General features: G+C 38.0%; 1 protein-coding gene across 3 annotated transcripts in view; it reads left to right on the top strand.

The window, feature by feature from the left end:
• Positions 1–25,276, top strand: part of LIN52 (lin-52 DREAM MuvB core complex component) — a 117,223-nt gene that overhangs the window by 29,309 nt on the left and 62,638 nt on the right. The window lies entirely within an intron of this gene.

Genomic DNA, 25,276 nt, shown 5'->3' on the forward strand with positions numbered 1-25,276 from the left:
TATACATAACTACTGGAAGAACCATAGCTTTGACTATGAACCTTTGTCAGCAAAGTGATGTCTCTGCTTTTTGATACACTGTCTAGGTTTGTCATAACATTCCTTCCAAGGAGCAAGCGTCTTTTAATTTCATGGCTGCAATCACTATTCACAGTGATTTTGGAGCCCAGGAAATTATTTGATGCATCTGTTACTTAAAAGCAAAGTTTTGATTGTGTCTGCATCAGGGTTAAGTCTTCCTGTGAGTGAAGATTGCATTTTACATGTAGTTGGAGAACTGTGGGATCTCTAATTAAGAGGGAAGTACTCTTGACTGGAAAGTCCCACGGGTGGAGGAGCCTGGTAGGCTGCAGTCCATGGGGTCACGAAGAGTCGGACACGACTGAGCGACTTCACGTTGACTTTTCACTTTCATGCATTGGAGAAGGAAATGGCAACCCACTCCAGTGTTCTTGCCTGGAGAATCTCAGGGATGGGGGAGCCTGGTGGGCTGCCGTCTATGGGGTCCCACAGAGTTGGACACGACTAAAGCAACTTAGCAGCAGCATACTGCCAAAATTGTCTTCCAGAAAAGTATTTCCTACCCCTACCCCCTTGCTAACACCAAATATCATTTTTTAAAAATCATTGCCAACTTTATGGGCAGAATATTAATACCTTGTGTTAATGTTTGTTTTTCTTTGCTTGTGATAATGAACTTTTTCATGTTTCTTGACCCTCTCCATTAACAAGCACTATAAATTGCAGAAAATATAAATTTAAATTATTCTAACGTGAAAAATTAAGCTAGCAGACTTGATTTAAAAGGACTTTATGGGCAGTATTGTAATCTGCATTTTTCAAATACCAAATGAAACTTATCTTTGTTTTCTGCATTACCATACCATCTCGCCATAGTCATTAGCATTTCATCCTATTTAGGTAGTAATACAGTATAAAATCCAGAAATCCCACTTTGAAGGGATCAGAGATATTCCTCATAATTAGAAATTGTCAATTTAGCCTTAAGTATTTTGTTTTCAAAAATGTATTATGATAATGGGGAAAAATACATGCCACTATTTCTCATTTTTCCCTTGGTTAACAAATTAGGATACACAGAGCCTCAAATTACCTTTAAGGCTTATAAGCATTCATATCTTTTATCCATTAGTCGAGTTATTTCATAAACCCAACATTGCCTCTGCAGTGGTTTTACACACAAAGAGGATTTTACCATAAAATGCTTGTGGTGTTTTATTCTCTTCTGACTTTGGGGTGGGGAAGGGAAAGATAGAGGTAAGCATGCAGGGCTTAAATTAATTTTTTTGAGGTTTGTTTCAAAGTAGTATTCTGCATAGTTCTACAAACTGTGTGATAGGTAAGGGGATGTACATAGTCAAAGAATTTAAAGTTTAGCAGTGAATAACCCAGTACAGTAGATACTGTATTCTATATTTGTATAGTATTCTAAATTTGTATAGTAGATGACAATGTCGCCAGTAAAAATCATGTTAAAGCAATAAAGAGCATTTAAGGACAGCAAAATGCTCATTATATGTAAAAATAATTACAAGTGAAAATGCAAGTGAAAAATTGCAGGACACAAAGTCATCAGTTTTTTTCCTTGTTTTGAGAGCATGGGTGTAGACATGACTGGAAGGAAAAATACTAGTTTTTTTTTTTAGTTTTTGTCTTTTAAATTATGAAAGTATGATAACACATTATGGGAGACTTGGAAAATACAGAGCAAAGTTACATTAGTTCCCACTATATATTACAGTTATTTTTTAAGTAGATAAATTAAGATTTTTGGTTGGAATTTTAATATCAAACTCTCAAAATTAATAGAATGAATATACAGAGAAGCAGAAGAATATAGTAGACCTGGAAAGCACTGTGAACCAATTCAACATAATTAAGATTTATACAATTTTCACACAACAGTAGGATACAAATTCTATTCAAGTTCCCATAGACTGTAAACTAAAAGGCACTGGAACATATCCAGGGACATAAAACAAGGTGCAAAAATTTCATAGTCTAAAGGTATTGAAACCATACAGAGTCTGTTCTCTTATCACTGTGGATTATGTTAGAAATCAATATCAAAAGATATTTGAAAATAACTCATATTTTCGAGTGTAATGCGACATTTACTGAGAGATGTCTTCAACTTAGCCATCAAAAGTCTCAATAAAGTTAGACTGAAAAAAAAAAACCACAGAGGGTGATTGCAGAGAAGAAAGCATTTAAATGAGAAATTAATACTAGTATGTTTTGATAGCTATCTTGAGTGATTTTTTTTTAAGTTTTTTCTGAAATTTCTAAATCATCAACAGTGACCACATTTTGTTCTGAGTAGGGCAAAGCTATCTTAAAAAAAAAGAAAAATTATGTGCCATTCTAGAAACAAAATTTTAGTTACTTGAAAGATCTGTGTTCTTAATTTCCTGCACGGTTAAAATTTTAAACTCTTTTCCATTAAAGAAAAGAGTTATTTGCTTTCCAAATAAAAATTACTAGATCCATTAACAAAAATTGATCATTTTAAGCAAGTGATGAGTAGCAAAGTAAAAGTTAATGATATTAATACTTCATTTCCCATCCTTACCACAGCCTTCCAGAAGTAGAAGTTGGGTAACAAAAGGAGTGGTAAGCTCTTGAGTCAGTGGCAAGAGATGATTCAGTTTGTGAAAGAGGCATCTTTTCAGAAGCAAACATTGGCCAAGATTTTGTTCAGCTTTATGTTTTCAGCTTTTCTTCTTTGTAGCTGAAGAACTGAACTCAAGTCATAAGCTACTCAGTAGGAGCAAAGCACCATGTAGAGTGTCTATTAGTCTTAAATGGAATTGCAGCTGTTTGAGAAGTAAAATGGTCCTGATAATTTTTCTTCCCTTTGGCTTGAAATACTGTATATGGTTTTGTTATGACAAAGAGGAGAGAAAGACTGAATAATTGCAGTTATTAGGTATGCGTGCATGTTGAGTTTCTTTCCAGGCTTTGGGTATAAGAATGACTGTTTCTGCTCCTGGGGAAGTAAACTGACACTTCCTGATATTTTTGTTTGACTCTGTTTCATTTTTGATATTCTAGAGATTTCAACAAAATGAAGAGTTTTTTGTTGTTGCTGTTTTGTTTTAATGTAATATCACTTCCTTTTCTTTTTTTCTTAATTCTCAACACTGTTTTGTGTTGGAAATATGATCTGGGAGGGTGGTGATATTACATGAGAATTTATAGGTGATGATAGAGTACTTTGCTGTGGGAAGTCTAGAAAAATAATGACTTATGGTATCTAGAAGTCTTAATCTCTAACCATTAAGTCTAAATTAAAAGCTTGGCCAAAGTTACCAGTGTTTGGTGTAACTGAAAAAGACTTGATAAGTAGAAAAAAGAATGGTATTTTTAAAGGAAGAACTGTTACATTTGATTGACTGTTGTAGGAGAATACATTTAAAATTGGTTGGATAATAGTGAAGAAATCCTTTGAGAGAATAGTTGAGTTTGCCAGGTTAAAGTTTTGGATACTAAATACAAAAAGAACTAAAATGAAACTTTAGATTCAGGATATAAAAATATTCCACTGTTCTATAATTTTTTGTTCTTGAATACATTTTTAAAAATGGAAGGTATACATGGAGAAAAGTACACAGATTATGTACAGCTCAGTGAATTTTCATAAAACAACACTCCCATATAACTGTGACCTTGAACAGATAAAAAAATAGAACCTTTCCAATATATAATACCTCCTTCATGCCCCTCTCAGTCACTACCTGCCCTTGGCTCAAAGTCAAGCACTGTTATGACTTACAATATAAAGGAATTTTGCTTGTTTTTGAACTTTAAGTGGAATCGCCAACTATATATTCTTTTGTGGCTGGCTTCTTTTGCTCAACATTTTGATTATGACATTCATGGATGTCATTGTCTTTAGCAGTCATTTGCTGTTTTTGAATTTTAGTTTGGCAATATTTTCCTTTTGTGTTAATGCTACCTCTGTCATTTTAATTTAGGTTGTAATAATGTCACAGCTTTAGTATTTTAGAAATAAATAGTAAATTACTTCCGTAACTAGAGGTGGTTGATTTCTTCTCCCACTTCTCCTCCATGGAAATATCAGAATATCATTATTGGTATTGAATGAAAAAATTCACATTGAGACCATGAAGGTATGTTTTCCTCAACTAACTGATTTCCTGATTTGATGTGTAACTTTTCTGACACCCTTGTTGAGTGATTCATTTTTGTGTATATTACCATTTGTCATTTGCAGATCCTTGGAAACTACTTTCCTAGAAAAGACAAAGCACTTTTTTTCCCCTCACTGTGTGGCATCTGGGCTCTTGGTTCCCCTACCAGGGAATGAGCCTGTGCCCCTTGCCTTGAGAGCACGAAATCTTAACTACTAGACCACTAAGGAGGCCTGTCGAAGCATCTTCAACTGTTTTCTTTGTTGACTAACTTGGGCATTACATAAGGAAAGAACTTGCATAATGAACTAATAACACAGTTGTTGCATATTTAGATACATATTGATACACAGTTGATACTTATTTTAGAATAGGAATAGAAAGAATAAGGAAGATTATAGTTTCATATTCAGTTCAGTTCATTCGCTAAGTTGTGTCCAACTCTTTGCGACCCCACAGACTGCAGCACACCAGGCCTCCCTATTTATCGCCAACTCCCGGAATTTACTCAAACTCACGTCCATTGTGTCGGTGATGCCATCCAATCATCTCATCCTCTGTCGTCCCCTTCTCCTCCTGCCTTCAGTCTTTCCCAGCATCAGGGTCTTTTCAAGTGAATCAGCTCTTCACATCAAGTGGCCAAAGTATTGGAGTTTCAGCTTCAACATCAGTCCTTCCAGTGAGTATTCAGGACTGATTTCCTTTAGGATGGACTGGTTGGATCTCCTGGCAGTCCAAGAGACTCTCAAGAGTCTTCTCCAACACCACAGTTTAAAAGCATCAGTTCTTCGGCGCTCAGCTTTCTTTATAGTCCAACTCTCACATCCATACATGACTACTGGAAAAACCTTAGCCTTGACTAGACGGACCTTTGTTGGCAAAGTAGTGTCTCTGCTTTTTAACATGCTGTCTAGGTTGGTCTAGGTAGGTCATAACTTTCCTAGTTTCGTATTAGTTACTAAAATTTCCATCCCTTAATTATAAAAACAGAGGACAGATCTTTTTGTATGTGTTTGGACACCAGTATGGCTAGTGGTATAAGAAATACAGAGTGAGTAATATAAAATGGAAACAGAAGATCTAAGCAATAGAGAATTGTTAGAACAGAGAAAAGTTGTTTGGATGGGATGGGAAAACCACAGGGAATTACCCGGGAGCCATTGATTTCAGATAGATTATTAATGACTTAGTTAAGAGCTGTGCTTATAGACCTAACAGTTTGCCCTGGAGTGAGAAATCCACCTTGTGCAGTGGATTATGTTTAGAAACAGTTGAGCCTGCTAGATAGGCTTCTTTTGAGGAATAGTTTTAGGTGTTAAAAAAGACGAAGCAACTTCATGAGGACTGGAGCTACATCTTGTGAAAATCAATGTGTTCACTTCCCCAGTCAACTAGAAAGGAAAGGCAGCATGAAGAAGAAAATGCCTGCGGAAAAAGAGCTTGTTTGGGCATCTTTGCTGTGATGGTTTAGGAAATCAGCCTTACTACTGTATATGATCTTTAGTGGCTTACTGTTTAGCATAGTTTTTCAGTTCATAGACGCTTTGTAGAAATGAGTACATTGTACCTAATGTACATGTGAGCAGTGACTTTATGGATGGATTTCATGGTTCAAACACGTCCACTGGAAGACTAGTTAATTGTTGGTAACTGGACATTTTGGGAGACTTGTTTTTAAGACAAAACTCTTAAGGTGCCAGAACCAAGGAATTATATCTTATCTATAATTGGTAGGTTGCAAAACTTGTTTGTCTGGTTTAAAGAAAGCTTTGGAAGAGTATACTACCTTATTATAGTATATTCAGTTCAGTTCAGTTCAGTTGTTCACTCATGTCTGACTCTTTGCGACTCCATAGACTGCAGCACACCAGGCTTCCCTGTCGATCACCAACTCCTGGAGCTTGCTCAAACTCACGTCCATCGAGTTGGTGATGACATCCAACTATCTCATCCTCTGTTGTCCCTTTCTCATCCCGCCTTCAATCTTACCCAGCATCAGGATCTTTTCCACTGAGTTACTTCTTTGCATCAGGTGGCCAGAGTATTGTTGGAGTTTCAGCTTCAGCATCAGTCCTTCCAATGAATATTCAGGACTGATTTCCTTTAGGATGGACTGGTTTGATCTCCTTGCATTTCAAGGGACAATGAAGAGTCTTCTCCAACACCACAATTCAAAAGTATCAGTTCTTTGGCACTCAGCTTTTTTTATAGTCCAGCTCTCACATCCATACATGACTACTGGAAAAACCATAGCTTTGACTGGACGGACCTTTGTTGGCAAAGTAATGTCTCTGCTTTCTAATATGCTGTCTAGGTTGGTTATAGCTTTTCTTCTAAGGAGCAGGTTTCTTATCATTTCATGGCTGCAGTCACCATCTGCAGTGGTTTTGGAGCCCAGAAAAATAAAGTCTGTCACTGTTTCTACTGTTTCCCCATCTATTTGCCATGAAGTGATGGGGACCAGATGCCGTGATCTTATTTTTTTGAATGTTGAGTTTTAAGCTAACTTTTTCACTTTCCTCTTTTACTTTCATCAAGAGGCTCTTTAGGTATTCTTTGCTTTCTGCCATAAGGGTAAGTGTCATCTGTGTATCTGAGGTTATTGATACTTCTCCCTGCAATCTTGATTCCAGTTTTTGAATCTTGTAGTATATTAACTTATAGGAATTGCAGTATAGCTTAAGAAATATCTCTGTCTGATGAAACTCAGGCTAGTGGGGAAATTGATGACCTGAAGATAACATAAGGGAAAGAACAATTACCTGAAGATAAGTGGATAGGAGCCAGGTGATAAATAGCTAATATTAATAGGAAAAGACAAAATAGTAATTAAGAGCTTGGGTTCTGGAAGCCTTATTACAGCCTTATTATGAATCTCGATCTACCACTTAGGCAGTAACTTGACTTTCTTAGCCCTGATTTCTTCATTTGTGAAATGGAGATGAAAATCTTAGAATAGTGATTCTCAAACTTTTTGGTGTCAGGACTCCTTTCCACTCTTAGAAGTTAATGTTGATCACCTAAAAGCTCTTGTTTATGTGGACTATATGTGTATTTTATGTATATTTAATTTCTGAATTTAATTCAGAATTTAAAACAGAAAATTTAAAAATAACTTATTAGTTTAAAAATAGGAACAAACCCATTACATGTTAATATAAATATTTTTATGAAGAGTAACTATTTTCCAAACAAAAAATATTGATAAGAATGGCAGTTCTTACATTTTTCAAGTACCCTTAATGTTTGGATTGATAAAGAGCTAAGTTTTCATATCTGCTGCTTCTTTCAGTATGTTATGATACCTTTTGTTAGGTAGGCTCTAGATAACTTCAGTGTTCACTTCTGAGAGAATAAGTGAAAAAGCCATCTTAGTATCATACATGTAATTTTGAACTCATGGACCCTCTGAAAGGGGCTTAGTGATCCCCAGGATCCTCAAGGTTTTCCTGACCATTCACTTTGAGATGTTACCTTAGAATATTGTTTTGATAATTTAATACAATATTATTTATAAAATCTTCACATAGTATATTAGTACTTAATAAGTGCTTAAAAGCTATTAACTGTTGTTATCATCATGGGCAGCATATGAGAAATTTTAAGCATATTAAGTGTATAATCATATGTATTTTCTTAAAAGACTCACTTTGCCAACATGGTAGACAGTGGGGTAGTAATAAAAAAAGTGGTAACATGGGAAGCAAGTTAGATTTTTCTTTTTTAAATTAAATTTTTAATTGAAGGATAATTGCTTCACAGTATTGTGTTGGTTTCTGCCAAACATCAATATGAATCAGCCATAGGTATACCTAAGTCCCCTCCCTCTTGTCCTGTTTTTTAGCAAGTCAGCTCTTTGCATCAGGTGGCCAAAGTATTAGTGCTTCAGCATCAGTCCTTCAGTGAATATTTAGGATTGGTTTCCTAAGGGATTGACTAGTTTGATCTCCAAGGGACTCACAAGAGTCTTCTCCAGCACCACAGTTCAAAAGCATCAGTTCTTTGGTGCTTAGCCTTCTTTACAGTCCAAGTCTCACAACATGGGTGAATCTCAAAAACATTATATTCAATAAAGGAAGCCAGACATGAAAAATCACATATTATATTATTCCACTTATATGAACCATCCTAGGTATGTAAATTCATAGAGACAGAAGGGAGATTGATGATTGCCAGGGGCAAGAGAAAGAGGAAATGGGGGCTGTCTGAGTAAGGGATAAAGGATTTTTTGGTGGGTGATAAAAATGTTTTGTAACTTATATAGGTGGTAATTGAAAAATATTGTGAATTTACTAAATGCCAAAGTGGTGAAAACTCACTTTAAAAAAATGCAGATTCGATTCAGTTTTTAAAAATGCATAGTATGATATTTGACACCTAGAAAGCTGTCGATAAATCTTAAACTTTATTACTGCCTAGTGCACCTTTATCAGGAATTTAGCTGTGTGACACTGAGCATCAGTTTCTTCAGTTGAAAAATGAAGCTGTTGGACTAAAAGACCTCTCAGATCCTTACAGCATTAAAATTCAGTATTTTAAGGCATAGTATTTAATTCTTGACAAAGGCTGAATCATGGGGACTTCCCTGGTGGTCCAGTGGCTAAGACTTCGAGCTCCCAATGCAGGGGCCCAGCTTCGATCCCTGATCAGGGAACTGGATCCCACATGCCACAGCTAAGACCCAGAGCAGCCAAATAGATAAATTAAATATTAAAAAAAAAAAGACTGAATCATGTAAGACTTCTTGGTTATATTAAGGATATTGGATGATATTCTAAGATCTCTGACAAGTCAATGGAGGGCATAGGCAAGGAATATTCAGGTTTTGGCTGTGTAGAGACTGGTTTGGATAGGGACGTGAGAAGAACTAGGGAGACCAAGTAGGAGGTCATTGCAATAGTCTATAGACTGTGGTGCTGGGACTTCCGTCATGGTCCAGTGGCTGAGAATCTGCCTTGCAATGCAGGGGACGTAGGTTTGACCCCTGGTCAAAGATCTCGCATGCCTCAGGGCAACCAAGCACGCATGCTCAAACTACTGACCTGTGCACTCTGGAACCCGTGAGACACACACAGTGCATGGAGTCCATGTACCGCAGTGAAAGACCCCACATGATACAATGAATATTCCACATGCCATGTAGCCAAATAAATTGGAAAAAAAGACCACGGTGCCTTGAACTAGGATGCTGATAGTGTACAAGGAGCGATGTCTTTGAATTTGAGAGCCATTTAGGACAAAGAATAAATCTTGATTGATTGGCTATAGAAGATCAGCAGAGGTGGGGAGGGAGAGGGTGTCAAGGATGACTCCTAGATTTCTCCTCTGGGCGTGTAAGTTAGTGGCACGCAGACAACAATGGAAGCACTTTTGCTTTTAACTGAGATGAAATATCAGGGACTAGCTTCACCTTCTCACCTGAGACAGTTTTTTAAAAAACTACAAAAGATACAAACAGTGGTTTTTAGCACACTGGATGTCAGGCAATAAAAGACAGTGATCCCTGAGAGTTAGGAAGTAAAGGAGGTCAGCACTGTGACTGTCTCAGTTTACTGTTTTGAGAGAGTTTCCAGGCTGCAGTGCTGGGAGGGGGAGCTCAGGCAGAAAGCAGCAGACTCCCCACGTTGAAGAAACAGAGCTAGGAGTCTGGAGAGACCAAGGTAGCAAGAGGCCAGAGGATAGAGTACCAGAGGGGCGAGGGCAGCATGGAGAGAACCCTGGAGATCCGCAGAGGGCTCTGCTAAAGGAATTAGCTGAGTACTCGCCAGTGCAGTCTTGTGAGGAAGCGGTTATACATGAGGCTGAGGAGAGAGCCCCTCGAAAGGATTACAGGAAGGAACACTGGCTGGCACCACAGGGCCAGTAATAGTGCCTGCTCCCACCAATCAGACTGCAAAATTCTCATCAGTCATAGGACTCAGAAGGGTTTGCCTCAGTAGTGGTGAAAGCATTTGTCTTCCCTTCCAAACTTGACGTGTGCCACAACTAAACAGCCTGCGTGCTGCAACCCCTGAGCCCTAGAGCCAGCGTCTGTGCGCTGCAGCTAAGGCCCGACGCAACCAAATATATTAAAAAGAAAATCTTACCAGACTGGATACTTCAAGTATGTGCAGTTCATCCTATATGAATTAAACCTCACTAAGGACTGATCTGTCAATCAATTGATTGAAGTTTTTCCCCTCTTCTCTTAAGGGTCTCTTCAACAAAAGTAATTTAAAGTAACTAAAATGAGCCAATCACTGTGATAAAAATTGAGGCTGCATCAGTAAGCGAAGCAGTCATGAGGAAGACACACATCAGACAGTTACAGAAATAATCTGTGGTGAGAGGGTTGTGATGAGTGTTGTGAAGAAGTATAAGATTCCATAACAACAAATCTCTGTGAGACCTCTTCTGATCTGTAAGGGGTGATCAGAGAAGGAAGTCTTTTCTGAGGATGAGACAAGGATGCTACAATCTGTCACTAAAGCTTTTTTAGAAAGAACAGTAGTGGAGGAATGAGTTTGTAAGGGAAGAGGAGTCTTTATTTGAGTTTGTTATTTTTTTATTTGATGTATAATTGATACAATTGTATCAATTGATACAATTGTATCAATTGATACAATTGATATAATTGTATTAGTTTTGGGTGTACCAAAACTAATAGTGATTCAGGGTTTTGGTTTTTTTTTTCAGAGTATATTTCATTATAGGTTGTTATAAGATAGTGTCTAGTTTTATGAGCCATACTATAAATCCTTGTTTCTTATCTCTTTTGTATAGTAGTTTGTATCTGTTAATCACAGACTCCTAATTTACCCCTCCCTCCCTCCCCTTTGGTGGTAGCCACAAGTTTGTCTTCTATGTCTATGAGTCTGTTTCTGTTTTTTATACAGATTCATTTGCATTAATTTTTAGATTCCACAAATGAGTGCTATCGTGCACTTTTTGTCTTTCTCTGACTTCACTTGGATAACATTCTCTAGGTCCATCCATGTTGCTGCAAATGACAATATTTCTTATTTTTTATGTCTGATTAATATTGCATTACACACATATATATTATGGGCACTGGGGTTGCTTCCATGTCTTGACTATTATAAATAGTGCTGCTATAAACATTAAAGTGCATGTATCTTTTTGAATTAGAGTTTTTGTTTTTTTCTGGATATATACCGAGGAATGGGATTCCTGATATATGGTAGCTCTATTTTTAGTTTTTTTTAAGGAACCTCTATACTATTTTCCATGGACTTCCCTGATAGCTCATCTGGTAAAGAATCCACCTGCAGTGCAGGAGACCATAGTTTGATTCTTGCGTCAGGAAGATCCCCTGGAGAAGGGATAGACTACCCACTCCAGTATTTTTGGGCTTCCCTGCTAGCTCAGTCAGTAAATAATCCGCCTGCAGTGTGGGAGACCTGGGTTTGGCCCCTGGGTTGGGAAGTTCCCCTGGAGGAGGTCAAGGCTATCCACTCCAGTATTCTTGCCTGGAGAATACCCATGGACAGAGGAAATTGGCGGGCTGCAGTCCATGCGGTCTCGAAGAGTCGGACATGACTAAGCAGCTAAGCACAGCACATACTGTTTTCCATAGTGGCTGAATCAATTTACATTCCCATGTACAGTGTGTAAGAGTTTCCTTTTCTATATATCCTCTCCAGCATTTATTATTTGTAGACTTTTTGATGATAGCCATTCCATCTGGTGTGAGATGATACCTCGTTGTAGTTTTGATTTGCATTTCTCTAATTGAGTGAGACACTCTGTTGAGTGTCTTTCATGTGCCTGTTGTCTGTCTCTTGGTCTCCTTTGGAAAAATGTTTATCAGGTCTTCTGCCCATTTTGGGGGCTTCCCTGGTGGCTCAGCGGTAAAGAACCCACCTGCAATGCAGGAGATACAGATTCCATGCCTGGGAAGGAAAGATCCTCTGGAGAAGGAAATGGCAACCCACTTAAGTATTCTTGCCTAGGAAATCCTGTGGACAAGGGAGCCTCGCGGGCTACAGTCCATGGGGTCGCAAAAGAGACACAACTTATCAACTAAACAGCAACAACAGTCCACTTTCAATTGGGTTGTTTGTTTCTCTGCTGTTGAGTTGTATGAGCTATCTGCATGTTTTGGAAATTAAGCCCTTGTCAGTTGCAACTTTTGCAATATTTTCTCCCATTTCATAGCTTGTCTGTTTATTTTGTTGATAGTTTACTGTGCAAAAGTTTTAAAGTATTATTAGGTCCCATTTATTTATTTTTGTTTTTATTTCTTTTGCCCTGGGAGAGTAATCTCAGAAAATATTACTACGATTTATGTCAAAGAATGTTTCACCTATGTTCTTTTCTAAGAGTTTTATGGTGTCATGTCTTACATTTAGATCTTTATTGAGTTGGATTTTTGACATGAGGTTTGGCTTTGGGTGTGAATTCTCCATTGTGTAGGCTGTTGAATGCATGGGTGAGGGAGGAACCAGTGAAATAGGAGATGGAAATAGGAGTTTGGCTATTAAGAGGAAGAAAGGGTATTCGCAAGAGGAAGAAGTGGTCAAAGTTTCTTGTTTACTTTAGGACAGTGGACTTAGATGTGTTTAAATTCTAGTGGCAAAGATGAAAAGATGGCAGAGAGAGGTAAAAAGGGATAAAGAGTAAGCAAGGTCCCTGAGAGGGCTTGAAGTGTTAGGGTTTAGAGCACAGGTGCACCAGTCTTAGATTGATTATATGACTGGATCATAACAAGAGGAAAGAGAGATGCAGATTTCTTCACTGGTGGGAAGGTGAGAGAGTGCCTCTATGTTTAGATCACAGACATTTCTTTTCTTTCTCTCTCCACTTTATATGTCAAGAAATGAAGAGTAATTAATTAGGTTTTTAAAATATTGCTTATTTATTTTCGGTTGCGCTGATTGTTCATTGCTGTGCTTAGGCTTTCTCTAGTTGCAACGAGCGGGGGCTGCTCTTCTTTTTGGTGCACGGACTTCACATTGCAGTGACTTCTCTTGTTGCAGAGCATAGGCTCTAGGCACACAGGTTTCCTTAGGTGCAGCACATGGGCTTAGTTGTGGCGCATCAGCTTTAGTTGCTCCACAGCATGTGAAATCTTCCCAAACCAGGGATCCAGCCCTTGTCCCCTGCATTGGCAGGTGGATTCTTATCCACGCTGCCACCAGGTAAGTCCTTTAATATGCTTTTAGTTAATGCTGGATGGCATCCAAAAACTTTAACATGATTTAGACATTTTTTATTTTTAAGTACTCTGGTTTATTGTTTGCCTATGCAGGCCATCCTGCAGCAAATAACCAGTCCAAATCTCACCCCTCATTGTCCAGTGTACTTGGTTACAAACAATGGTGCCTCCCCTGGTTTCAGCAATCTTGAGAATATTCCTAATGTCAGCTTAGAATTCCTATATGCAGGAGTGCTTCTAATTGAGATTTAAAGGATAACCAAGAATAAAACCTGTTTGTATTTACACTCTTTTTTAAAGTAAAGAGAATTTTCTGGCCTTAAAGATCTCAGTTTGGAGAGTATCTTTTCAAAATAACATCTAATGTGGGGGAAAACAACTTCTAAAATGTAAAAGCTCTGCTAGGTTTTCTTTAGAGTGAAATTGGTCTTACAGCATTGTAGAGAAGATCAGAAATGGTATGTGAGAAGTGCTTAGTATTGTCTAAGTAAGCAGCTAGATTGTGGTGTAAAGATGCAACTATGTACATGGTTTATGTCATGGACTATAAGAACAGGCATACTGCTTAGTAACTGAAAAGAATTGTTAAACAGTCATAGAATCTTTTTTGTAATATTCATTTTAAAAGTTAAATATGAACTTTCTTATTTTTTTCTATTATAAAACAGTACATATTCATTGTAGAAGATATAAAGAAAGCAAAAATCACCCCAAATCACAGCATCCTAAAATAGTAATCGCTTTTAACTTTTTGATGAACACTTCTCCAAATCCTGCAAACATTTCTTGCTAAGAGGTATTACACACACACACAAACATGCACGCATATACATATATATTTTTTTCAAACATATATGGTGTCATGCTATTTCTGTTCTACAGCCTGCATTTTTGACTTAGTGCATTGTGAACTTCTTTCAGTACCCATGAAAACAGCAAAATCATCAGTTTTGTGACTGTGCAGAATACCATTATAATATGGCTCAGCTGGTAAAGAATCTGCCTGCAGTGTGGGAGAGCTGGGTTCGATCCCTGGGTTGGGAAGATCCCCTGGAGAAGGCTACCTATTCCAGTATTCTGGCCTAGAGAATTCCATGGACTCTATAGTCTATGGGGTTGCAAAGAGTTGGACACGACTGAGTGACTTTCACGTCACACATAATGTATTTCATTAATTCTTTCTTTTTTTTCATTCTTTCTTAATGGACATTTAGGCTGTTTCCAGTGCTTTACTAAAAGTAAATCATACTGTGATAAGCATCCTTTACTCTAGATAGAGTGAATGGCACATTAAAAACTTTTACATTTTGCCAAAGTGACCTCTGGAAAGACTTGTCCAAATCATATTTCTAAGAACAGTAAATGAAAGTACTTGTATTCCTATATCTTATAGCCAACTCTGGTTTTCCCTGGTGACTCAGACAGTAAAGAATCTGCCTGCAATGCGGAGACCCAGGTTTGATCCCTGGGTTGGGAAGATCCTCTGGAGAAGGGATTGGCTACCCCACTCCAGTATTCTTGCTCAGAGAATTCCATGGACAGGAGGAGCCTGACAGACTACAGTCCATGGGGTCGCAAAGAGTTGGACATGGATGAGTGACTAACACACACACACACAAAGAGCCAACTCTAGATATCATGAAACTTTTTAGTACTTGCCCATTTTATAGGTGAAAAATTTTGTTTCATTGTTTTTTTTAAAATAGAAATTTATTTATTTTAATTGGAGGTTAATTACTTCACAGTACTGTATTGGTTCTGCCATACATCAACAGGAATCTGCCACAGGTATACAAGTGTTCCCCATCCTGAACCCCCCTCCCTCCTGTTTTATCAGTGGTGCTGTATAGAAGGAGAAGTCTTGAGACTACTGTAAAAATAAGACTGAAAACCAGAAGCAGGAGGCTTAAGTCCAAACCCTGAGAAAACCAGAGAACTCCTGACTCCAGGGAACATTAATTGACAGGAGCTCATCAAACGCCTCCATACCTACACTGAAACCAAGCACCACCCAAGGGCCAACAAGTTCCAGAGCAAGACATACCATGCAAATTCTCCAGCAACACAGGAACACAGCCCTGAGCTCCAATACACAGGCTGCCCAAAGTTATTTCATTGTTTTTTATATGTATTTCTTTGATTGCTGATAAGTAAAGTTATGTTTACTGGCAGCTTGTTTTTCCTCCTCTTACAAGTTTCCCATTTAAAGGTGAGGAAACTGAGGTCAAAAGAAATGAAGTGACTTCGACCTCGATCATCCAGGAATTTAGTGACAGGATTGGTAATCATAGCTTGTTAGAGTTGAAAGGGAATCTTAGAGATCGTTGAGTTTCAACTCTCTAATGTTGCAGATGCAAAAACAGAGGCCTAAAGATATTAGGTGACTTGCCTAAGGAAAACCACACAGCTCATTGGGGACAGAACCAGAAGTTTGAACCATGTCTCATGAAGAGGGAAAGGCAAGTAACATTTTTGAGCCTGCTATTTCTTTTTTTAAAAATGTATATGACTGCATTGGGTCTTAGTTGTGGCTTGCAGGCCCCGTGGTTGTTGCCTGAAGGCTTAGTTGTCCCACGCATGTGGGATCTTAGTTCCCCAACCAGGAATCAAACCCGCATCCCCTGCACTGGAAGACAGATCTTTAACCACTAGACCACCAGAGAAGTCCCTAGCCTGCCATGTTTCTTACATGTACTTTCTCATTTAATTCTTTCTGCTATTCTTCTGTTACTCCCAATTTGAATAAATGAGGTAACTGAGGTTCAAAGAACTTCAATGATTTGTTCAGTCACACACTTAGTTATTTGCCAAACTGGACCTAGAATCCAGGTCTTCTGATTTTTAATCCAGGGGTACTGTTGCCTCATAGAGTAGTAACAATAGATTTGTTTCTTGGTTTCATTCAAATACTCATTTGATAAAATATTATTTGCCCCTTAGGAGCTTTTAAATAAAATTCGGCCTGTATTTAGTAATTCTTAATTGGTACTGGACACCAGTCTGACAACGAACTAAAGGAACTGATCATTGTAAGCAAAAGCTAATCAGAAACCATGTCTAATGCTTACTGACTGGCTAGAATTGAGATCTCTGAGCTAGATATGACCTAAGTTTTGTATGGTGGTGATATCTGGGTTGAAAGTCTTAGTATTATCTTAGAATTATTTTTATTCCATAGAGAATAAAATCTTAATATATAAATTGAAAATGACATTTGGGTTCTCTGAAGTGTAAAATGGATCTCAAATCATCAAGGGGTCAAACAGGAACAAAATCGAAACCTTGTCAATTGCATCCTCCATATCTCTAAAAAGACCTGTTAACCTTCATTTCTTGACAGGGCTCAGAATTTCAAAATCATATTGGAGCTAATTTGGTAGGGCTTCATCCCATAGAGATGCACAGAGATGAGTATTGACTTGTGTATAACTTTGTTGACACTCTTGATTCATTCAGTTATGTAGAAGTTAGCTAGTAAATCTGTGTTCTTTGCTTCTGCTTTCCAGACAGATCTTGTGTTTGGGTTGGTGTTTTTAAAACCTGCTAGTTTCATGTAAGTAATTTGGGGAAAGTAGAAGAGTATAGCATGTGATAAAATCATTTTTTCCTTCACAGAGAATTTTATAGGCTTATAGAATAGAGAGGCCAACAATTAACTCACAGTATTCTAGTCTTCAGTACTAGATCTGTTAAGCTTATTATTTAAGAAACAGACATTATTTCTTGTCTTTGGTATTTTTCTGATTTACTTTATTGGAATAAGAGTTAAACATTAATTAAGACTTCTAGATTCTGGAAAAGTTTGGAGGTTTGGTTTTGTTTCACCTTTTTGTTTTGTTTTTCCCTCCCCTCTTATAACCTTTGTCATTAGACAAATATAAAAGCAAAGAGCTGGGTAGTTGAGGGAGTGGTAAAGCTGAAACTAGACCACTTTGAAGCTTATGCAGAGGTGGTTACATAAAGAGTATAGAGCATTGGTTGAGTCTATTGACAAGCAAGTATCACCAGAAGTAATTCTTTTTCTAGTATCAAACATAATGGTCCTTTAAAATCTCTTTTGGAATGTTGAAAAGAAATCAAATGAAACCTTCAGAATGATTATTTATAGGGGAAGAAGAAAACTCCAATTTCATTCACCCATTGTAGCTCCACTTTCTCATTTTAATGCTCAGTCCACAGTGGCGATGGTAAAAGATGTCCTGCGCCTGCAGAGATGGCAGTGGGAGAGGGGACATCACCTTTCCGTTTATTGCTTGTTGCAGTTTGGCCTGTTTACAGACGGAATTGCTGTGTGGATGCTTCCAGTAGAGAGTGAAGGGAATCAAGGTAGCAAGCAGCAAGAAAGCATTTACACGCGTCCCGTGAATTGGCTAATTTTTAACATGCAGTTAGTTAAGAAATGATTACAGCCTGAGGAGTCATGACCTCAACTTTTCATCAGCTCCATTGGATTGTGCCTCAGTTTGGAAATGAAGGAGGTATGTGGGAAGTTTTAATTGTACCTGTGTGATTTATCCCTAGTCAGCTCTTTAATTTCTTCTGGCTGTCTGAGGTTTCCGACATGCTGTAAATTTCCCCAACTTTTTCATTATCTGCAATTTCTTTATGACTCGTGAATCGGAGTGGAGAGAGAGTGTGGATTTACAGCAGAGATAAACATGTCCATAAAGTCTGTATCTGTGTCAGTAATTGTACTGCTGTCAGTGACTGTCCTGTTTTACAGGCCTCTCTTGGGAAGGGAACCGGCTTCACTACCAGCAGCAGTGAAGTGCTTGCTTTGATTTGCATTAACTTGCTGGCAGATTAGGTAGGAATGGTGGGGTAGGAATTGATATTGGATCTTGGCCTCTCTTGTTTGTTTGTTTGTATGTTTGTGTGTTTGTTTAAGGTGAAATGACTTTGTGTTAGATAAAACTGTGTGTTGAAAATAGAACATGGACAATGTTTATTTCCTAAGTGCAAGTGCACTTATTTTTGGGTACGGTATGAAAAATCCTTTCTAACTTCATTTTACACAATGCATTTAATCTGCTTTTCTTTTTCTGTCACTGGTGATAATTAAACTTGGGTCTTTTTTCATCTTTCCATTTTCCTTTACTTTGAGTTAAAACATGGGGTTTCTCCCTTAGAACATTCACTCCTCTGCAAGAGTGAGACTAGCCAGAATCTGGATGATGACTACATCTGCCATGTCTTAATACTCAACTGTTGATGGTTCCTTCTTGATGGCTTGAAGTGGTGTGCCTGTGACCATTTGCTGTGAGAGAGGAAGTCTTAAAATAGAGAGGAATTCTTCATATTCCTGTCTTCAAAGACCCTTCAGGAACGCTGCAGTGTTTTCTTTGTTATAGCAGTTGTGAAAAGAAACTGAAGTTAAGTGAAGCTCTTTTAAAATAGATGGAGACTCAAACATATGCTTTTCTTTTTTATATTTGAGCAGATCCCTCAAAAATAAAACTGTCCTTGCATATCCTGAACCTTCTGTGAAACTTTGAGTAGCAGGTGACAGTACAGTTTAACAAAGAGAGGATAAGATGCATAATAAAGCTCAACCTCCAGTCAGCCCATGAGCCCAAATAATATGGAACGTTATCTTGTTGATAACTTTTATCGCCTTTAATTTCTCTTCCTTCTGCTTGCATTCTTTTTGCCATCTTTCTACCAGCAAGTGGGAGAGGGAAGATTAAAGGAGATGCTACACGTAATTATTTGGCTTTTTTCCAGAAGCTGAAGACAGTGGCAACCCACTCCATTACTCTTGCCTGAAAAATCCCATGGACGGAGGAGTCTGGTAGGCTACAGTCCATGGGGTCGTGAAGAGTTGGATACAACTGAACAACTTCATTTTCACTTTTCACTTTCATGCATTGGAGAAGGAAACCAATGACAGACCACTCCAGTATTCTTGCCTGGAGAATCCCAGGGGCAGAGGAGTCTGGTTGTCTGCCTGGGGGTCATACAGAGTTGGACACTACTGACGCGACTTAGCAGCAGCAGCATAGGGGGAAAGTATGGTTAGAGAAAACTGTGGCTGAAATGAAATTTGAAATTATTTGTGGGTTTAATTCTTTCTCTGTCCTCTTGCCATGATAGGGTTTCTTCTTACTCAACAGGAAGAAACATCTTTGAGTGAGAGGAATAAGCTACTCAGACCCTTTAGTTACTATTAGTGAACTTGCCCTCCTTTAGAACAAAGACCCTTTACCACTCATTTTTGTCTTTCTCATCATGCCAAGCCGTGTTCTTCATGGAATAAGCTTGTGAAGTTACATTGTTAACTAATTCTGGTTTGGGAAAACATCTAGTATATGGCTTACTCATTTCAACTTAACAAACACACTCACAATAACCCAAAACAACTGACCAAACAAAACTTCCAGTCATCCCCTTAACTTGGTGTTGTGTGCTGTGCTTAGTCACTCAGTCATGTCAGACTCTTTGCAGCCCCATGGACTGTGGCCCACCAGGCGCATTCTCCAGGCAAGAATACTAGAGTGGGTTGCCATTCCCTTCTCCAGGGGATCTCTCCTACCCAGGGATTGAATCAGAGTCTCCTGCATTGCAGATAGATTCTTTACTGTCTGAGCCACCAGGGAAGCCCAACTTGGTGCTGTAACATCCTATTTTGTTTTATGAGTGTAAAGAATTATTTTCTTTAGTGAATGCAATATTGGAGGTGTTTGACATCCATTTTGCTGTTGACCTTTATTTTTTATCTTTTATCCATTTTGTAGAGTCTGACTATAAACACATTGAGTTTGGACTAAGATAAGGAGCTTCATTCCTATGCCTGCACAGTTAGTCAAAGGAAGAATGAGATGTCTAGCTAGATCTGACCATAGAAATAAGCTTTCTGATAGCTCAGGTTGAAAGGCTTATTATTGCTAACAGTAGCTCCTCCCTGAAAATACTTGGTTTTATAGGTGTAGAATTCTAGAGTTCTTCCTGGAACTTTGCAGAGGAAGCATTTTTCTCCTGGTTGAAGAGAAAATAGTTTATGGTTGTCTGCTTCTATTTCTGCTGCTGTCAGCTGTCAAGTTCGGTAAAAACAAGGGTTTTAATTAGCCAACAATCTCAGTGTTGGAACATAATGATATTAACAAAGAAGAGAGCAACACAATAAAAGATTACTTGAATATTAAGTTGTATACCTGCTAGTCTCTGAAAGGGATTGGTAACATTATCTTAAATGTTTAGTAAACATAGGCACTGGATAGCATGGTTCAGTAACTGTCTTCCACTTATAAAAGCACAGGCAGTGTCTTCCTCCCTTTCCTTAATCAGGAATCCAGGAGTAGCCAGGCTTGAAACTAAAGGGAGGGCTGGAGCATGATTGATCTGTTAACTGTTTGTAGAAAGAATAATTCTTAGGTGACTATCCTGTGGTGGTTTACTTTTTAAGATCCCAGACTTCCTTAGAGATGTAGGTTAAAAATAACTTATTTCGAATTAGCAAATAAATGAATGTCAATATCATGAATATATTGGGAAAAAAGCCCCTGACCACTAGCTTAAGAAGAAATTACACTGTCTTCTTTTCCTCCACTGGTTCATCATGAAAAAATTTTAAGCATCCATGAGCTCACCATAGCCATAGATACGAATATCGATGTGTATATGTGTGTATGTTTTTTTTCCCCTCTCCTTAAACTATTTTGAAATAAGTTTCTGACATCAGGCACTTTACCCCTAAATACTTCAGGATTCATTTCCTAAGAATAAGGACAGGTTCCTGTTATCACACCCAAGAAAAATTAACAGTAATTGCAAAATACCTCATATCCTTCCACATTCAGAATTTCTCAATTGTCTCAAAATTTTGTGTAGCTTTTTTTAACCAAGATTCAATGAAAGTTAAGGTACTATAAATGCCAATATATTCTTGATAGAAGAACATTTAGTACTAAGTTCTACACACCAGCTTTTTAAAAAAACACTAGTTTTTTTTTTTTTCTATAATGAACATGTATTTACTCAAATGACTTATCATTTTCCTCTAGAATATTGAGTTTCAAGTTCTTCATCTACATTAAGCCTGCTTTATCCAGCTTCTTTAATCTGTTTCTGGTATTTTCCCCTTCTCCTAGCAGAATTAGCTGTAGAATTGATGTTTTCTCCAATAACTACCTTACTCCACAGTCAGAGTAATATATTTTAAACACAAATTGACATGGCCTTATTCTCTTCTTAAAACCATTCAATGACTTTTCACTGCTCTTGGAATAAAATTAAAAAAAATAAAAACAAATCTTTACATTGGTGTTATAGCTCTGCATGGCTTGGCCTTTTTCACACCACGTTCATGTCACATGATTCTTCCCTGTCCGAAGGAAACTCCTAAAGAGGAAAAAGTGAGATAAGAATTTAAGGAATACTTCTTGGAAGAGATGAAACTTAAGTAGAAGTTAATGGCTAATATTTGTAGTATATGGTAAGAAAGAAGACACTTGGACTGAGAAGCAATCTGGGGGTATGAGGACTGTGGTTGGAAAAGTGAGAAGTATCTAAACTATGGAAAGCCTGAGGAATCATTTTCAAAAGTCTAGCAGTCACCTCCATAGAGAATTGAAGGGTGTGGTGATGGGGCTGAGAGACCAGCTAGGAAGCTGCTGCAGTTCAGGAATGCAGTAACTGCTTATACTAGATGGGATGGTGTGAATGCAAAGGAGGGGACATATAAGAGATATTTGCGGGGAGGGAGAACTAGATATGAAATTGTAGTAAAAAACTGGAGAGACATAAGAGTAAAAACAATGTCAAGATTTTACGCCACTGTGACCAGGAGAATACAATTTAGGGTGGAAGTGGAGCATGCATTATAAAACTTCAGCTTTGTTTGCCAAAGTGCCATTAAGGCATCACTGAAATGAATAACTTAGCTATCAGGGTTATAGGCTAAAAGATTGTGGATATCAGGTCTATTTGTTAGGATGAAGTTCAGCTACATAAAACTAAGGCTTCTTTCTTTTCACTCCACTTCATTAGTACCTGGCTTCCATCCTATAGAAAATTCTGGCTTCCATCCTAGAAAATTCCATGGATGGAGGAGCCTGGTGGGCTACAGTCCATGGAGTCACAAAGAGTCGGACATGACTGAGCGACTTCACTTCCTCATGGTCAAAGATGATTGCTAGAGATCTAGCCTTTGGGCTTGAGCTGTAGGCCAGAAGAATGTGAGAAGCGAGAAAGACAAGAAGGAGTATCATACAACTATCTCCTTCCCTCTTAAGCAGCCTTCCTGGAAATCCCACAGAATTTAGTTATTTGAACTAACTGATGTGACTAGCTGCAAAAATGTACTCTTTTATCCTGGGCTGATATTTTGCTGGGTAATAATTGAAAGAATGAAAGTGAAAGTCACGTCTGACTCTTTTCAACCCCATGGACTATACAGTCCATGGAATTCTCTAGGACAGAATACTGGAGTGGGTAGCCTTTCCCTTCTTCAGGGGATCTTCCCAACCCAGGGATCGAACGCAGGTCTCCCGCATAGCAGGCGGATTCTTTACCAGCTGAGCCACCAGGGAAGTGCAGGAATACTGGAGTGGGTAGCCTATCCCTTCTCCAGCGGATCTTCCCAACCCAGGAATCGAACCGGGGTCTCCTGAATTGCAGGCAGATTCAAAGTAAAAATTGGGGTTCTTTTAATAAGAAGGAAAGGGAGAAGTATTGGAATAAGCAACCAACATTCTCTGCCACAGGAAACAAGAGACCTGTAGAAGAATGATGATTGGTCAGTAGATGTAGAAGAACGCAAGGTGATGGTTCTATAGAAAAAGCTCAGAATCACTTTTTTTGTATGGATGGATGTTAATCTGTGAATTGGACTTCATTCTTATAATTTGTTGATTATCTTGTGTAAATTATAATCAAAGTTTAGAGAGTGATTCTGTTTTCTTTACTGTATGTTTGATATTCTAGAAATGAGTGAACGCATGCCCAGCAAGTCTCTAAGAGATCTTACAGACCTTTTTGTCTTTCTGAGGGGTGGTTTCCAAGGAACTAAATAGAAGATCTCAACTTTTCTTTAATCTTTAGGAGGGAAATCACTCAAGAAATGGTCAGCATTTAATACTGACCATTTTTTAATAGTCAGCTTTTAATATTTATGTGCATTCAGCAGGTTCTGAGTAGATATTTCTAGTTATGAAGAGAAACACTTTCCATATATTTACCAGGATTCTAAGATACAACAACAAAAAAAAGATTAAGTAAAATTTTGTTTTATATAGTTAACCTGGACTAGGGGATCCAAGGTCTAATTGCTGTTTTTACTGTGCTTTACATAGCCTTGATTATAATAGGCTATCATTATTATTGAATGAATGATTGAATTATTTCTCTTTTTTTTGATTGAATTATTTCTAAAGCTTGATATTATGTAGATTCTGGGGATATTACTGTTTAACATAATAGAATTTGCTTTATAGCCAGTAAAAAAAAAACAACCTATAATACCCTTTATTAATATATTACATGGTTAATGTAATATAATTATTATAATAAATGTGATATTAATATAATAAGCTATTTTCATAATGACTATATTGCTAGTTTAAAAAATAATCTTAACTCCTAAGAATACTTTTTGGCAAAATACATAAATAGATTCATTTAGAAGCATTTTTTGAAATCTTGGCCCCAAATGCCAGATAAAGCTATTAGACTTATGCTGCTTAAGATGGTAAAAATCAGCATTTTAACTCTTCATGTTTAGAGACAACTCCTTGCTTTCCTTGCAGCACTGTCTACTGCAGAGTGTGCATGATTTTGGCCTACTTCTGGTGCCTGGATTCTCATCCTCTCAGTGGCATCAGTGTTAAGGCAGCCTTCTTTACCTCCTCGATCCATATTAAACCTGTCTTGGGAAGAGTCTGTTTATTGGATAATATAGCTACGCTGGGGCTCTATGACAGTATCTTTTGCTGCCTCATTAACTCTGGAGCATTAGAACAAGATAAAAATGCCCTAAAGCCTCTTATCTGATGTCTGGTGTAACCTGCTGAGAGCGGGGTGCCATTAGTTTATGTTAGAAATCAAATGGCCCTCTCCAGTGCGGGAAGTACTGATTAAACCTGAAGTGTCCCTGGAGGACTCTACAGCTGTCACAAGGGTGGTGGCTGTCCCTCACCAAAAGGGAAATCTGGGCCAGAGGTCCCAGTGGGGTGGTGCTTTAAGTACGCGCACGTGGCTGCCCCAGCTGTTCTGCTTTGCCTAATGAATTGTTTTACAAGAAGAGGCTGGGTATTGTCATCACAAGCTGGCTTCCTTAGGGACTGGAGCAGGCCAAATAATAAGTAATGTTAGTGATGGTAATTGAAATGTGATGATTCTCCTGGGATGTTTATAGCCTAGAGCTGATTGGCACTTGTGGATTGTCTTGTCCTACCAAGGCCCTATATGGAGTGTGCCTTTTTTTTTTTTTTTCCCAGTTTCATAATAATGTTGTCTTTTTTTTTATTCTCCTTCCCACTATAGAAGTTTTTTGACCGAGGCAATCTTAGGAATGTTATAGTGGCTTTAGGTACAAAAGGAACAGCTTTGACTTTTTCATTCAAATTATCAACACTCCAGTAGTAAACAAGTCTTTTGGGGAAGCACTGCAGAGATGTCATCAAACTTTTAAAAAAACATTTTAAACTTATACAAGTAATTCAGGCTCTTGATTTAAAAAAGTTTTTTTCACAGTATGGGAGGATATGAAAGTGTTAGTCACTCAGTTGTGTCTGACTCTTTGTGACCCCATGGACTGCAGCCCACCAAGCTCCTCTGTCCATGGAATTCTCCAGGCAGTACGGAGTGGGTTGCCATTTCCTTCTCCAGGGAGGATATGAAGTGAAAAGTAAAGACCTTACCTGCTGAACTTATTCAAGTTAACCATCAATGGTTTCTCCATGAACATTTCCAGACATTTCTATGTATTAAGTTTATATATGTTCCCCCA

This window comes from Budorcas taxicolor, chromosome 10 (genome assembly GCF_023091745.1).
Source record: "Budorcas taxicolor isolate Tak-1 chromosome 10, Takin1.1, whole genome shotgun sequence".
Classification (NCBI taxonomy): domain Eukaryota; kingdom Metazoa; phylum Chordata; class Mammalia; order Artiodactyla; family Bovidae; genus Budorcas; species Budorcas taxicolor.